The sequence below is a fragment of the Neoarius graeffei genome, chromosome 20 (assembly GCF_027579695.1).
Source record: "Neoarius graeffei isolate fNeoGra1 chromosome 20, fNeoGra1.pri, whole genome shotgun sequence".
In the NCBI taxonomy this organism is placed as follows: domain Eukaryota; kingdom Metazoa; phylum Chordata; class Actinopteri; order Siluriformes; family Ariidae; genus Neoarius; species Neoarius graeffei.
The window spans coordinates 22,827,112-22,839,546 of NC_083588.1; the positions used below are offsets into that span (position 1 = coordinate 22,827,112).

The following is a 12,435-nucleotide window of genomic DNA, read 5'->3' on the forward strand; positions in this document are numbered from 1 at the left end:
CAAGGTTATTATAAACATGTGTACGTGTGAAAATAGCCAGGATAGCGAGGTAGTGATTGAGAGGATGCCAAGTCTGAACATGCTGAGATTAAGAAGATATCTGATATGCAAGTTATGTTATTGTTATTTTGGCAAGTATAAAACAGGATCTATGGAAATGGAGAATATTTCTTTGGAGAAATCCTCTTGCAAGAGGTATAATAAACTCATATTTCTGTCTGCTTTCTTTCTGACAGCCTCAAGTCTTATTAAAGGTGCCCTTCCACCAAAAACGTTTAATACTGGCTCTTTTTGAAATACCATAGTTCACTCCGAGTTGCATATGCATGCTGCATGTGAAAATGTAATTCTACCCCCATTCCCTGTATTAGCTTATAAAAGAAAATAGTCGGAAAAACGAGCGGATCTGAAAAAGCCATATGATCTTACGTCACTTCGTAAATTAGTATGCATGGCCTCGCACACCTTGGCTTGCGACCGCCCACGGGAAGGAAGTTCGGATTTAAGCGCGAGGAGAGATTGCAGAGCCAGTGTTGCCAGATTGGGCAGTTTTGAACATATTTTGGGCTGGAAAACGTCAGCAGTATCTGGCAACACTGAGCAGAGCCCATCTCGTCAGTGGCTAACGAAGAGGACCTAACAGCAAGTTGAAAACATGTCTGAACAAGTTCGTGCCTGTGTTATTTGTGGCAGTAAGACATCAACGTTGCATTTCTTGCCCAAGATAGAAGAGGTGAAGAATAAATGGTTGGAATTTCTCTTTGGAACACCACCAGCGAAGTATAATGCAGCGTTAGTACTGATCATTTCAACCACAGTGACTTTTCAAACTTCAGTGCCTTCAGTAGTGGTTTTGCTTCGAGGTTGCATTTAATCCCTGGATCTGTGCCGTCAAGACAATCGACCACCAGCTCACAAGCTGTAAGTAAAACATGAGCTTTTTGTTACAAAATAGCATGTTCATATTCTCCATGTTAGCATGCATGACATGGTCACAAGCTAGGCAGGGATAAGAGTTCTCCGCTTTTTCTTAGTAAAAAACGACCTTTTTATGTTATGCCAAATCCATTCAGAATTTTTTTTTATTAATTTCGGGGGGTTGGGGTATGTTCCTTCATGCTGTTCAAACTTTATTAACTCCAACGATGTTTACACATTATTTGTAAGTCGCCATCTTTAGTCTTGTTTAAATCTCATTGAATGTGATGTAAGGTTCGTGTTATCTACATTGTTATTGGTCAAAACATCGACGTCGAGACCATAATAGCCAATCAAAACAGTTTTTACAAAGACACCCACATTCTTTTTTTTAAGTCACTCGTTCATTTTATTCGTTTGTTTGTTCAGTAAAAACCCAAACATTTGTTGAATTTTTCTTATTTCCTCATGTCACACCTCAATGACGTCAGCGCGCGGTATTTTTCCCTTCGCGGTTTGTTCCTTCTCTCTCGCCGTAGTAAGACACCCACATCCGCTTGTTCTGACTCACTGGTGGTAGCGTCACAGTGCTGTTAGCCAATCAGAGGTAACACATTTACATGTCATGAATATTGAGTAAGAGCTGAAATCCTGTCGTTCTCCCGCCACCCACTCCTCCAGCAAACTAGAACAGCCTGAAACAGGAGAACCACAGCATTTTTTTTCACCAAAACCGGCTCACAGGGCATTCATTCATACTAGAGACCACCGCACAATTAATGAAAAAACGATGCAAGGAGACCTTTAAGCTTTTCTGCCACAGTGACACAACATTCCTGCTGAAATGTGCTGTTAAGAAAAACAGTAATAAATGCAGAGAAGAAATGGTCAATGTTAGCTGCAGCATGCACTGGAGAAACAAGAGGGTTGTCATCCAGACACAACTATATGTAGTTGATCTCTATATTTATAGATGATTGTTTTTAAAAATAAATAAAAGCAGATTTGAACAATAATGCTCATTGGATGCTGCTGTAAATAGAAAACTAGACATACAGATGTAAATCTACAGCTAGCTTTCTTGACCAATAAAATGGTGCGCTGAAATACTATTGTTTGATTCAATTTGAAAGTGTGTACTATTCAAATATTTTAGCCAAAAACAGTTTTCTCCTACTTTAGAGAGATAATTAAAAATGGCATACTGTAGAAACATATAAAGTCTGCAAAAAATGGAAATACATTAGCCTTCCAGTTCCATCCGTCCATCCATTTTCTTCCACTTATCCAAAGTCGGGTCACGGTGGCAGCAGGCTAAGCAGGGTATTCCAGGCATCCCTCTCCCCAGCAATGCTTTCAAGTTCCTCCTGGGGGATCCCAAGGCGCTCCCAGGCCAGATGAGAGATATAATTTCTCCAGCATGTTCTGGGTCTACCCCGCGGTCTCCTCCCAGTTAGACATGCCTGGAAAACCTCCAAAGGAAGGCACCCTGGAGGCATCCTAGTCAGATGCCCGAACCACCTCAGCTGACTCCTTTTGACATGAAGGAGCAGTGGCTCTACTCTGAGATCCCTCCGGATGTCTGATTTTCCTCATCCTATCTCTAAGGGTGAGCCCAGCCACCCTATGGAGAAAGCTCATTTCAGCCGCCTATATCCTCAATCTCATCCTTTCGGTCACTACCCAAAGCTCATGACCATAGGTGAGGGTTGGAACATAGATTGACTGGTAAATTGAAAGCTTTGCCTTCTGGCTCAGCTCCCTCTTCACCATGATGGACCAATACAATGTTCACATTACTGCTGACGCCGCCCCAATCTGCCTGTCCATCTCATGCTACATTTTGCCATCACTCATGAACAAGACCCCAAGATACTTAAAGTCCTTCACTTGGGGCAGCAACTCACTCCCAGTCCGGAGGGAGCACTCTACTGTTTTCTGGCAGAGAACCATGGCCTCAGACTTGGAAGTGCTGACTCCATCCCAGCTGCTTCACTCTCAGCTGCAAACCATCCCAGTGCTTGCTGAAGGTCATGCTCCGAAGAAGCCAACAGAACCACATCATCAGTGTATCAATTCTGAGGTTCCCAAACCGGACACCCTCTTCACCCTGGCTGTGCCTTAAGATACCGTCCATGAATATCACAAACAGGATCGGCAACAAGGGGTAGCCTTGGCAGAGTCCAACACTCACCAGGAACATGTTTGACTTTGTGCTGAGAAGTCGGACACAGCTCACACTTTGGTTGTACAAGGACCGGATGGCTCTTAACAATGGCCCCGATACTCCATCCTCCTGATTTTGAAATCATTTAATGTTTTGCAAACTTACATCTATGGTGTTTCCAGTCAAAACTGACGGATATTAATTTATCTACAAGGAAAAAACGGACAACAAATGTACAGTGTCTTGGAAAAGTATTCATCCCCCTTGGTGTTTGTCCTGTTTTGTCACATTACAAGCTGGAATTAAAATGCATTTTTTGGGGGGGTTAGCACCATTTGATTTACACAACATGCCTACAACTGTAAAGGTGAAAATTGTTTTTTTTTTGTGACACAAACAATAATTAAGATGAAAAACTACAGAAATCTGGATTGTGCATACCTAGGTATTCACCTCCCAAAGTCAGTACTTTGTAGAGCCACCTTTTGCTGCAATTACAGCTGCAAGTCTCTTGGGGTATGTCTCTATTAGCTTAGCACGTCTAGTCACTGGGATTTTTGCCCATTCCTCAAGGCGAAACTGCTCCAATACCTTTAAGTTAGACGGATTGCTTTCGCATACAGCAGTCTTCAACTTGTGCCACAGATTCTCAATTGGACTGAGGTCTGGGCTTTGATTAGGTCATTCCAAGACATTTAAATGTTTCCCTTTAAACCACTCCAGTGTAGCTTTAGCAGTACGTTTAGGGTCATTGTCCTGCTGGAATGTGAACCTTCATCCCAGTCTCAAACCTCTGGCCAACTTAAACAGGTTTTCCTCCAGAATTGCCCTGTATTTAGTGCCATCCATCTTTCCTTCAATCCTGACCAGCTTTCTTCTCCCTGCAGATGAAAAATATCCCCACAGCATGATGCTGCCACCACCATGCTTCACTGTAGGAATGGTGTTCTCAGGGTGATGGGAAGTGTTGGGTTTGCGCCACACATGGTGTTTCCCGTGACAGCCAAAAAGTTTTTAATTTTAGTCTCGTCTGACCAGAGAATTTTCTTCTTCCATGTGTTTGGGGAGTCTGCCACATGCTGTTGGGCAAACTCCAAACATGTTTTTCTTTAAGCAATGTTTTTTTCCTGGCCACTCTTCCATAAAACCCCGCTCAATGGAGTGTATGGCTTAAAGTGCTAGTCTTGAAAATTACATCATAAAATACCGGGTTTGCTGTGTGCAATATGTTCAAATAGGTTATAAAGTTCACTGATAAAATTGGTTTGAAAAAAAAATTGCATCTGAATTCTCTTCCAAAAATCACTAAAAGCTTGTCTGCCATTATTATGTCACAGCGATTTACAGGTCAGTGGCGCTGCATGTGTGACGTCATATGTACCACTGCCTTCTTTTGTGTCCACACAGACTCTATTCTCCGCAATGGCGTGTTCTTGATACTGATTCTTTTGAAAAAGATGACGAAAGCTCTTTAAATTCATACTCAATCTTTGGTTGGTTGGCTGAAGATGATTTTGAACCTATCGCCATGGAGAAAGAGGCAGACAAATACGCAAGTCAAGTTGCTCATGAAGAAGAAGCGCAACAACTGCTTGAGCAGTTTTCTGGAACCCAGGAAGTTAATACATAGTACAAATCATAGTTTGGTTATTCATTTTTTATTTTTATTTTTTTAAACTGATTTGGTGTTCAACTTTCACAGTTATGATAAAGCAGTGTCTCACTGTAACTGTCATCATTGTAACCTCATTTGGTAGGCATAAGGCTAAATAATGGCAGTAATTAGGTACTTTGACTTTCACTGAAGCCAGCAGGAGTGGGTGGTGTGTTGTGCCTAGGGCTGTAACGATATGCGTATCGAAATCGAAATCGCGATACGCAGAGCCATGATCCGTATCACAATACAAGAAGGCAGAATCGCGGTACACCCTTTCAAACTTCTCCTCAGCCCAAAAACAGAGGCGCTTCCAAACTTTAATTTATGAATACTTTACTTTTTATTTAAATTACATTTTAAACTTACTTAAATTACTTTTTTTTAAAAATATCTATTAGTAAGTCATTTTTCGCCGACCTGCGACAATCTTCTGCGAGTCACGCAACGTCCATACTCGCCACTGGCAGAGCATTCATTTCCTTTAAGCGGTCGCCATTCTGGTTCCGACGCGGGGAGCGAATCTGTAAACAAGCAGCTCATTGGCTGGCTAGGTGTGCCACAAGCAAATCACAATCACTTGACCGGAAAGGCATGCAGTGTTGCCAGATTGGGCAGGTTTAGGTGCTTTTTGGCTGGTTTTGAACATATTTTGGGGTGGAAAATGTTAGCAATATCTGGCAACACTGAAGGCATGTCTGCTTGGGCGGAAGCCTTCTGCGGCAGTTACATTTTGACATGCGAGCAATGTTTCACCATAAAAATTCCGTAATTTCCATCTGTTTTCCGCGATCACAGAAAATCATTGGCCCTATGAGAGTGAGACAGTGAGAGAGCCACCCCCCCAAAAAAAATCTTAACGGATTTACACGATTTGGAAAAATGACTTTTTCAGAACCGAAAAAAACAGAGCTTCCGGCTCAACAGTATTATTTTGAGAAATAAAACAATCTTTGGATATACATTTGTTCATTTTTGCATACATATTACTCATTCTCTGCAGTGGTCTGAATTATTTGTTATTAAATAGTTAATGTAAGTAAGTAAATGTTAATAAGTCAAATTTACTACTTTAAAAAAGCATTTTAAAAAAAATCGTGGGTGTATCGAATCGTGGGTCAAAAATCGCAATACGAATCGAATCGTGAGTTGGGTGTATCGTTACAGCCCTAGTTGTGCCATATGCATGGTGCGCAGTGAACATGCAGCAGCCAGGAAATTCTTAGGGTTCACCTCCAAAACGAAGTTGCTCATAAAACTATAATCTTTTCTGGTTCTAACAGTACCAATTAGGACCATGTAGACCCTTCTATTTTGTGCTACAATGTTAACTAGAGGTGTGTGTGTGTGGGGGGGGGGGGGGTCAGCACACAATCTTTATTTATTTATTTACTTACTTACTAACTAAAATCCCAGTATCTCTGCAATGATAAATTTTTTTTCAAAATCCCAAAACCGATTATCTTCTTACGGTGTTCATTTACAGAGAGCTGATTTTAAGGTGAATTGAACCTGTTTGAAATTTTATGGTAAAGTCCCTACAATAATCACAGAATTGGCGTGAAGGAGAAGGCCATTGCAAAATTAATTTATAATTCATCATTCTGTGATAAACTTCCCTGTGTATTTCTGAATCTTGTCATTGCCTTTTTGTCCACTGAAACACATGCGATGTTATATTGCATCTAAAAACATGATTTCAGTATCAAATGAATGAACATGCCATCCTGTTATCTCGCTCAACTAACTCATCAGGGTTTTTTTTCTGTATTTAAAGGCTCTGAAAGACATTCTCTCACAACATGAGCAAAATGTTCACTGTTCAATTAATACTGTATCTTCAGGTACTAGTAACAACACATCAATCTTCTGTCAAATATTGCCTGTCAACAAAATAAACTTTCCAAACAACCACTCTCTTTTCCTTTTGGTATTTCATCCGAGTGTGCTATAGCCAAAACATCTGAAGCATCTGTGTCTACTGTTGTACAAATAGCAGCTCCTCCTTAAATACTGCATTATCGGCACAAACAGAAACAGCTGTTCCACGATCTGCTTCAACTACAGCATCTGGATTTTAGTAAAAAAATAAATAATGGTAATTGCGCACTGCCCCTCATGGTGCGGATTTAAGGAGGAGTGCACCTGGCACGTGCCCCCCATTCAAAAAAATAGTTTTAGTACATGGCTACTTGGAATTGTGACTTCATTGTATTACAGATACTGAGATACCTGCTGTTTTTAAATCTTAAGGTTTAAAAAAATAAACAATCATTATGTGGGATTGAGTTGAAGAGTTTATGGTATAAATTTAGATTTAATATTAGGTCCAAGCTTATGTTTTGTTTTGTTTTTTCGCTTGTGACACAAATGCAGTGAAAAGCAAGCAAAGCGAGCCCTGTTGGATTTGAACAGAGCATGGGAACTTTGTGCATCTACATAACGTACTGTACAGTGGTGCTTGAAAGTTTGTGAACCCTTTAGAATTTTCTATATTTCTGCATAAATATGACCTAAAACATCAGATTTTCACACAAGTCCTAAGTCTTGCATCCAAGATGGTGGCATGCGTGGTTGCAGCGGCTCACGGCTCTCCTTTTCAGTGCTCTTTTTTTTTGTATTTCTTTCTTGCTTGTTTGTGCACCATCAGTTCTGCAAACATCCAGTACACCCGCCAGACACTTTTGGCCATCGGTGACCAACACCAGATATCTGTTTCGAGCAACTGTCACTACACGCATAACATCCCAGATGACAGAGCGAGACCGCCGGGCTCTCCGTGGATTGTTGTCGGGTCTAGGAGGCGGCGCAGATGGAGGAGGGAGAGGAAGCAGAAGCGGGGCTGCAGGTCCGGTGCTATGCTAAGGCTAAGAAAACAACCACACAAGCCTCCTCTACCGAGCCTGTATCTCTCCAATGCCAGATCCCTGGTGCATAAAATGGATGACTTGAAATTACAGCTTGCTGGAAATCGCTATGTTCGTGACTGCTGTGTTTTAATTATCACCAAAACCTGGTTTCATCTGGAAATACCCGATGGTAGCTTGCAGCTAGCAGGTTGCACTCTGCTCCACTGGGACAGGACTGAGGACTCTGGTAAGAGCAGAGGAGGGGGGCTCTGTATTTACGTGCATGATAATTGGTGTAACAACGGAACAATTATAGACAAACACTGTTCCCCAGACCTCAAGTACATGTCTGTAAGATGCCGGCCTTTTTTTTCTACCGAGAGAGCTAACTGTAGTGATTGTCACAGCTGTGTATATTCCACCCCATGCCAGTGTAAACACAGCACTCTCTCTCCTGCTGAACACTGTAAATGAACAGCAGCGAGCCCACCCTGACGGTGTTCACATAATCGCAGGAGACTTTAATAAGGCCAACTTGAAGACTGTACTGCCGAAGTTTTACCAACATGTTAAGTGTTCCACTAGAGGGGAGAACACTCTGGATCATGTTTACTCCAACATCAAGCACGCGTACAGAGCCATACCCCTCCCCCACCTCGGCCAGTCAGACCATCTTTTCCTCCTGCTCTCCCCAGCCTACACCCCCCTCAGATGCAGAGCCAGGCCCACCACAAGGACTGTCACAACCTGGCCTGACAATGCACTCTCCAAACTACAGGACTGCTTTAAACGGACAGATTGGGACTTATATGAACACCAGGAGCTGGAGACATTCACAGGAATGGTACTGGACTATATCAAGTTCTGCATCGGGAATGTGATGGTGGATAAAAACATCCGGGTTTTCCCAAACCAGAAACCCTGGATGACCAGCCAGGTCCGCTCACTCCTCAGGGCTCGCAACGCTGCCTTCAGGTCAGGTGACAGAGCTCTGTACAGAGCCGCTTGAGCTGATCTGAAAAGAGGTATTAAAAAAGCCAAGGCGGACCATAGGTTGCATTTAGAGTCCCACCTGTCCAGCAATAACACACGGGAGGTGTGGTGGGGCATACAAGACATCACAAACTTCAGAGACTGTGATGCATCAACAGGAGACTGGAGTGCACCACTGGCAGAGGAGCTAAATTGCTTCTTTGCTTGCTTTGAAACATCTCAGCAGCACTCATCTGCTCCAGCCCTGCCCCCACCACCACACAGTTCCTACACCACTCCATTCACCGTACAGGAGCACTTTGTCAGACGGGTGCTCCTGGCAGTGAACCCCAAGAAAGCTGCCAGCCCAGATGGTGTACCGAGTAAGGTGCTCAGAGCGTGCACCCACCAGCTCGCCCCTACCTTCACCGGGGTCTTTAACCTCTCCCTGGCTCAGGCAGTCATCCCGCCCTGCCTAAAATCAGCAACAATAATCCCAGTGCTGAAGAAGTCTCCCGTCACCAGCCTGAATGATTACCATCCTGTGGCCCTCCCGGTAATCATGAAGTGCTTTGAGAGACTAGTTCTTCAGCACATCAAGGACCACCTTCCTCCAGACTTCAACCCCTACCAGTTTGCATATTGCGCGAACAGATCCACAGAGGATGCCATCGCCGTAGCTCTCCACTCTGCGCTGAACCACCTGGAGCAGCAGCAGAGCTACGTCCACATACTCTTTGTGGATTACAGTTCAGCTTTTAACACAATAATTCTGGACATCCTTATCAGAAAACTGGACACTCTCGGCCTCCCCCCTCTCACATGTGCCTGGATAAAGGACTTTTTTTTACCAACCGGCCCCAGACTGTGAGACTTGGCCCCCACTTCTCCTCCACCTGCACGTTGAGCACCAGCTCTCAGGTGACATTGGGCATACCTAACAACTTGTGTTTTCTCTCCCTCTTCCCCCCCAAATCTGTCCCTCTGAGTTTCATGTCGGTCCTGGGATTGAGCTGCTGACCTCTTCTGCTCCTCAGACCTGCTTGATCCATCCTGGTGCCCTGTGTCTGGTTGGAGTCTCATCGCATCGCTCCTGTGGAGGATGGCCCCATGAGGACAGTTGAAAGTCACACCTGGAGGATGCTCTGGACACTTACAGTAATGCTTTTATGGCTGAGGACTACAGTTGACTTGCTAACTTTAGGACTGCAGTTGTCATGAACAGTTTTGCACTCAAGTTTCCATCAATGAAGAGTTGCATCAATGAAACTGTCTTCATGTTAAAACTATTAATATAGTCATGCTGTCTGTTGTTGCCCAAATGAGGATGGGTTCCCTTTTAAGTCTGGTTCCTCTCAAGGTTTCTTCCTCATGTCATCTGAGGGAGTTTTTCCTTGCCACCGTTGCCACAGACTTGCTCATTGGGGATAAATTAGAGATAAAATTAGCTCATGTTTTAAGTCGTTCAAATTCTGTAAAGCTGCTTTGCGACAATGCTTATTGTTAAAAGCGCTATACAAATAAACTTGACTTGACTCTCCACAGGGCTGTGTGCTGAGCCCCCTCCTGTACACCCATGACTGTAGTTCGACCCACAACAACCACCTCATCGTCAAGTTTGCTGATGACACCACAGTGGTCAGACTCATCTCAAAGGGAGACGAGGTAGCCTATAGAGAGGAGGTCCTGAAGTTGGCAGCCTAGTGTTCAGAGAATAACCTCTCTCTGAACACCAAGAAAACCAAAGAGCTTATCATTGACTTCAGGAAGCACAGCACCGACCTAGCCCCCCTTTACATCAACAACGAGTATGTGGAGAGGATCCACACCTTCCGGTTTCTCAGCGTCCTCATCTCCACCGACATCTCCTGGTCAGAGAACATTACAGCAGTCATTAAGAAGGCTCAACAGTGGCTACACTTCCTGAGAGTCCTCAGGAAGCACAACCTAGACTCCAACCTGCTGCTGACCTTCTACCGCTCATCCATCAAGAGCCTGGTGATGTACTGTATCACAGTATGGTACGGCAGCTGCACTGCTGCAGACAGGAAGAGGCTCCAGAGAGTAGTAAAGGCAGCACAGATCATCATTGGCTGCCCTCTCCCCTCCCTGATGGACATTTACACCTCCCGCTGCCTTAGCAGAGCTAAGAACATTATCAAGGACAGCTCCCACCCTGGCTTTGATCTGTTTGACCTGTTGCCCTCAGGGAGGTGCTACAGGTGCATCAGGACAACAAACAAATGGATTCAAAAACAGCTTCTTTCCAAAAGCCATAACCACCCTGAACTCGAATATGCTCTGACTTTATAATCCAACCCCCCTGTGCAACACTTCATAATGTGCAATATTTTATTTTATAATGTGACTCTCTTCGTGCAATACTTTTTAATAATGTGCAATACCTCACTCCATAACGTGAAACACAACACATATGCCTCAGGACTGTGTACCTTACACCCTCACTTTTTTCCCCCCTCTCCTTACACGCTGTTTGCACTGTTGTTGGAGTTGCTTTTAATCTCATTGTACATGGGTATAGTGACAATAAAGGCATTCTATTCTATTCTAAAAGTAGATAAAGAGAATCCAGTTTAATAAATGAGACAAATATTATACTTGGTCATTTACTTATTGAGGAAAATGATCCAATATTACACATCTGTGAGTGGCAAAAGTATGTAAACCTTTGCTTTCAGTATCTGGTGTGACCCCCTTGTGCAACAGTAACTGCAACTAAACATTTCTGGTAACTGTTGATCAGTCCTGCACACTGGCTTGGTGGAATTTTAGCCCATTCCTCCACACAGAACAGCTTCAACTCTGGGATGCTGGTGGGTTTCCTCACATGAACTGCTCACTTCAGGTCCTTCCACAACATTTCGATTGGATTAAGGTCAGGACATTGACTTGGCCATTCCAAAACATTATTCTTTTTTTAACCATTCTTTGGTAGAATGACTTGTGTGCTTAGGGTCGTTGTCTTGCTGCATGACCTACCTTCTCTTGACATTCAGTTCATGGGCAGATGTCCTGACATTTTCCTTTAGAATTCACTGGTATAATTCAGAATTCCTTGTTCCATCAATAATGGCAAGCCGTCCTGGCCCAGATGCAGCAAAACAGGCCCAAACCATGACACTACCACCACCATGTTTCACAGATGGGATAAGGTTCTTATGCTGGAATGCAGTGTTTTCCTTTCCCCAAACATAACGCATCTCATTTGAACCAAAAAGTTCTATTTTGGTCTCATCCATCCATAAAACATTTTTCCAATAGCCTTCTGGCATGTCCATGTGATCTTTAGCAAACTGCAGACGAGCAGCATTGTTCTTTTTGGAGAACAGTAGCTTTCTCCTTGCAACCTTGCCATGCACACCATCGTTGTTCAGTGTTCTCCTGATAGTGGACTCATGAACATTGGCTAATGTTAATGTGAGAGAGGTTTTCAGTTGCTTAGAAGTTACCCTGGAGTCCTTTGTGACCTCACCGACTATTACATGCCTTGCTCTTGGAGTGATCTTTGTTGGTCAACCACTCCTGGGGAGGGTAACAATGGTCTTGAATTTCCTCTGTTTGTACACAATCTGTCTGACTGTAGATTGGTGGAGTCCAAACTCTTTTTAGAGATGGTTTTGTAACCTTTTCCAGCCTGATGAGCATCAACAATGCTTTTTCTGAGGTCCTCAGAAATCTCCTTTGTTCGTGCCATGATACACTTCCACAAACATGTGTTGTAAAGATCAGACTTTGATAGATCCCTGTTCTTTAAAAAACAGGGTGCCCACTCACACCTGATTGTCATCCCATTGATTGAAAATACTGGACTCTAATTTCACCTTCAAATTAACTGCTAATCCTAGAGGTTCACA

The 12,435-nt window shown here is 43.4% G+C and overlaps 1 protein-coding gene across 2 annotated transcripts in view; it reads left to right on the forward strand.

Moving 5' to 3' along the window:
* Positions 1-12,435, forward strand: part of LOC132868489 (ras-related protein Rab-26-like) — a 451,289-nt gene that overhangs the window by 369,773 nt on the left and 69,081 nt on the right. The gene's annotated exons all lie outside the window — the stretch shown is intronic.